The sequence below is a fragment of the Brachyistius frenatus genome, unplaced genomic scaffold (genome assembly GCF_029030835.1).
Source record: "Brachyistius frenatus isolate BFR_SWC_R1_liver_20210118 unplaced genomic scaffold, ASM2903083v1 Contig_424, whole genome shotgun sequence".
NCBI lineage: Eukaryota > Metazoa > Chordata > Actinopteri > Embiotocidae > Brachyistius > Brachyistius frenatus.
In genome coordinates, this window is record NW_027211023.1 from 145,001 (window position 1) to 150,000 (window position 5,000).

At 44.1% G+C, this 5,000-nt stretch overlaps 1 protein-coding gene across 1 annotated transcript in view; it reads left to right on the top strand.

Annotated features, from left to right (window-relative positions):
• Positions 1-4,189: 4,189 nt before the first annotated feature.
• The window catches only part of LOC138637021 (ubiquitin carboxyl-terminal hydrolase 54-like), a 26,041-nt gene continuing 25,230 nt past the window's right edge, over positions 4,190-5,000 (top strand). The window contains 1 exon segment of the mRNA XM_069725451.1: positions 4,190-4,817. The gene's annotated coding sequence lies outside the window, so the exon portion shown is untranslated.

Consider the following 5,000-nt stretch of genomic DNA (forward strand, 5'->3'; position numbering starts at 1 on the left):
GTGTGTGTGTGTGTGTGTGTGTGTGTGTGTGTGTGTGTGTGTGTGTGTGTGTGTGTGTGTGTGTGTGTGTGTGTGTGTGAGAGAGAGAGAGAGAGAGAGAGAGAGAGAGAGAGAGAGAGAGAGAGAGTGTGTGGTACCATTATGTGACTGAGAGAGTAAACACAACATGTAATGCAGGGGAACAGTGAAGCTGATGTCATACAGGAAGTTGAAAAAAATTAAAACACACATATATACATATTTACTCAAGTACTTCTACTGCAGCACATCTCAGAAGAAACAATTCTTCTGTTTCCTCCACAACTATCTGATGACATCAGTTAGTTATTATAATCCACAGACTGGATATAAAACCACAGACTGGATATAAAACCACAGACTGGATATAAAACCACAGACTGGATATAAAACCACAGACTGGATATAAAACCACAGACTGGATATAAAACCACAGACTGGATATAAAACTACAGACTGGATATAAAACCACAGACTGGATATAAAACCACAGACTGGATATAAAACTACAGTCTGGACATAAAACTACAGACTGGATATAAAACTACAGACTGGATATAAAACTACAGACTGGATATAAAACTACAGACTGGATATAAAACCACAGACTGGATATAAAACTACAGACTGGATATAAAACTACAGACTGAATATAAAACACAGACTGGATATAAAACTACAGACTGGATATAAAACCACAGACTGGATATAAAACTACAGACTGGATATAAAACCACAGACTGGATATAAAACCACAGACTGGATATAAAACTACAGACTGGATATAAAACTACAGACTGGATATAAAACCACAGACTGGATATAAAACTACAGTGTGGACATAAAACTACAGACTGGATATAAAACCACAGACTGGATATAAAACTACAGACTGGATATAAAACCACAGACTGGATATAAAACTACAGACTGGATATAAAACTACAGACTGAATATAAAACACAGACTGGATATAAAACTACAGACTGGATATAAAACCACAGACTGGATATAAAACTACAGACTGGATATAAAACCACAGACTGGATATAAAACTACAGACTGGATATAAAACTACAGACTGGATATAAAACTACAGACTGGATATAAAACCACAGACTGGATATAAAACTACAGTGTGGACATAAAACTACAGACTGGATATAAAACCACAGACTGGATATAAAACTACAGACTGGATATAAAATCACAGACTGGATATAAAACCACAGACTGGATATAAAACTACAGTCTGGACATAAAACTACAGACTGGATATAAAACACAAACTGGATATAAAACTACAGTCTGGACATAAAACTACAGACTGGATATAAAACTACAGACTGATCTTCAGGTCTGTAAAATGGTTCCGATCCAGAAGTGTCTTCAGCTGCAATACCAGCGAGTGCCACTAGAGGTCGGCTCCAAAAAGCCTCCGGCTCCATAGACTCCCATTCAACTTCTCTCATCAAATCCAAAGTGAATAAAATGTGTCCATCAGTTATCTCGGTGTTGTTAGCTAAAGTCACTCCTTCTTCTTAGTTTTCTGGAGGTCCATCTGAAAATAATCCCTCATTCATTAGAAAAGAAGATTCAAGAAGACCTGTTTTTGGGGGCGTGTCTGTTTGATTGACAGGTCTGTGGTGCAGTCAGGTTACAGCTATCGGTGGGCGGGACGTAGTATCGTCATGTTTCCAATCAGATCGGTCAGATCCACCGCTGGCTCCTCCCCCAGCTCGTCCAAATATGGTCACTTCCTGCTTCAAAACGCTCCGAACTAGCAGGATGATGACGGACAGACCTGTCACCCAGCTGCTGCAGCATCATGTTACCGTGACAACGACACAAACAGACACACCGCTGTGTGACTGTCTATGAGTTTAAACATCAGAACAGGGAGACAACACTGTCCACACAGTTTTAGACTCTTTTGTCTCCGCTCTTCCCTTCAATGAAACACTTTGTCCACCGAGACGGACGGAGACAGATGGAGGAGACGGATGGAGACGTGACTCGCTGTCCTGTTTGAAAACACGTTCAGATTGTTCGTTGTGCTCTCACAGCCGTCAGGTCATCACAGGAAGTTCATCAGAAACTCAACAGTTGCGGCTTCGTTCGGAAAAACATCAATTTATTTATCAGAAAACATCACAAAACAAACTGAGAGACAACAGGAAGAAAAACTGGAGAAATACTGAAGGAATTTTTCAGGAATAAAGTCAAAGTCCCGAATTCATGAGAATAAAGTTGTAGTTTAAGAATGAAGTGGTAATATTAAAAGATAATTAGAATATAATTTAATAATCTGTGTGAAGAAAAAGCTAAAACCAGCTCGGTTCAAATATGACACAAATAAAGTCTCCTGATATCAGAAAAACATAAAAATGATATCTTGTAATATTATATCTTCTTGTCGGGGGCCGATTATTCAGGAAATTATTATGTTTCTTCAATTAAAAGAGTAAAAATCAGTTTTATTTTCAGTCTTTTTTCCATCCTGATCCTCCCCCTTCAAAATAAAAGCATGTTCTCATTAACTGAGGCTCCAACGTCCCTCTAATCCCTGTTGTCTGTGTGCCGTGACCTCTGACCTCTTTCCAGGCTGGCTCCGACCCTCTCAGGGTGGAAACCGTTGGTTCAAATGTCCCGACATGGAAAACAGGCGGTGACAGCAGATGAAGAGGAGGATGACGAGCAGCCTGTTTGTGCTCTTCATCACGCCGACCTCTGTGATGTCCCCGAGTGTTTGCGTTCTTTATATTTATGATCCCGTGCTGCCAAAAACTCCCACAATCCCCTGCTGCAGGAGAGGAAGACTCCTTTTTTAGAGAAGTTTTGAACCAAGTATCAAGACAAGATGGCATCCAGCGTCCCGACGCCTCCAGTCTGACATCACCATCATGATCAGAGATGACGAGGAAGGTCAAAGGTCAAGATGCATTTTTATGACAAAGTAGTACGTTCCAGTTGTTACTATGCAACAGTTCATGCTTTAAGAGTAGCTGGGGAGGAGCAAGGACATTTAGCCCCGCCCATCTGATACCAGAAACCCCCCCCCCAAAAAAAAAACAACAAAAAAAAAACAACAACAACCCAACATATCTGTGTTTGAGTCCTAATATGTGATGAATGGGAGGGAGTTTATCTAACGATGACTTGTGGAAAACATTTACTGACTTTGGATTTCAGGAGAGAACTTTAAAAGAATAAAAGCCTCAGAGTTCTTCAGATACTTTTATTATGAAGGAGCAGCAGGAAGTGTTTGAACTCTTTTCAAAGTTTAAATCTTCAGTTCTTATCAGTGAAAAAAAGACAGAAGCAAAACAAATCAAATCTTTTAAAGTGTAGTTGGTTTCAGAGCAGCAGCAGGCGGCTGGACCGGTTCAGCCCGGTTCAGCCCGGTTTAATAGGAACCAGGTGGAGGAATGTTTGAGGGCTGAGCTGCGGCTGAGTCCTCCACCCAAACATTGGCCTCATCGCAGCTCCTCTCATGTCAGACAGATGGATCTACTGCGGCTGGTTTCTGTCCGACCCGCCGGTAACTTGTCCTGAACAGATCAAATTAACTGAGCTGGTTTATTTGGACTTTCAGTCACTGCTTATTGTTTGTTGTTGTTGTTGTTGTTGTTGTTGTTGCTTCGGTTTCTTCATGAACTAGTTTTAATTTTCTCTATGACACAACAACCATAAATCAGTTTTATGAAGCGGTTTCATGGTTTCTGGTTGTCAGCAATAGTTGGATGAGACTCTGGAGACATTGGACCGGGTCGGGATGTGGACTCTCCCTCCGCTGAGGGTCCGTCTCCTCGGCAGTCACGTGGTTCTGGTGGATGTCGTCTCGTTTCACCTGGTTTTTCACCGGGACGAAGAGAAGGTCCAGTTTGAGGATGATGTGGTTCTGTGGTGTTCATCTCGAGCCGGGCCGGTTTGGGCCGAGTCAGAACCTCCGCGTTACTACGGTATCAGTCCTTTAACGTGAACAGCAGCTGGTGGACTCTCCGGTTTATGTCATAAACTCACACGAGCTCACGTGCTCCCCCTCGCGCACGCGCCGGTGCTCGCGCTCCGTGCTGCAGGTAGTAGCTCCGCCCCCTCGGTTCCGCCGCTTCTCCTGCTCCGGACGGACCGGCTGTTTCCTCCGCTGCTCCGGCCACAGGTGAGCTCCTCTCCCGCCTCCGTGCTTTCCTGCTTGCGTGTTCGCCGTGATGCCTCCTAGCGGAGCCGCCGTTACTCGCATTCACCGGCGTTAGCTCGTGGCTGTCGGTACCGGGTACAAACAGGCTCGTCACAAGCGACCCGCAGACGCCCCGTAGTTAAATGTCCTCCCGGATTCGGTGTTTCTGCGCTGTTAGCCGAACTGGACGGGACGTTACCGGGAGGAAACGGGCCCCGGAGGCTGTTTCGGCCTCTTTGTTCTCCGTGAAGTTTGCTGGAAGTGATGTAATGTAGCCCGGTGGGTTGTGAGCGGAGCAGATCTGCGCCGGACTCCGTTTGAAAAACCGCCTTTTTAACGCCACGCAGCCGGCTGGTCTCCTGCTGAGCGACGTGGTTCTGCTGTGTGCGCTTCATTTATCAAACCGCTCACACACACCAGCCTTCGTGTTGTTTTCATGACATTTTAACTCCTGCCGTCTGGTCTCGGTGGTCTTCAGCTCCGGGACCAACAGGCACACCAGTTCTAAAAAAAAAAAAGACGTATTTTGTTATGGAGTAAGTGCCGTGCTGTTGATGTGATTCCTCCCGATCAGAAGACGGGTTCGTGTGGACTCCTGAGAGTGACTGACTTGTGTTGTTCGGTGAGTACAAACTGGGATGTAAGCAGAGAAACTTTAAAGTGGTAACATTTTGAAGGGAGTTTGGTGCGGTGGTGCAAGGTGGGATGACCTTTGGGCAGAATGTGATGGAATCTGCTTTTGTTTGACTGATTTAGTTTTAAATAAGTTGTTAAGTCACGGGTGTGTTGAATAACTTGAGGATGA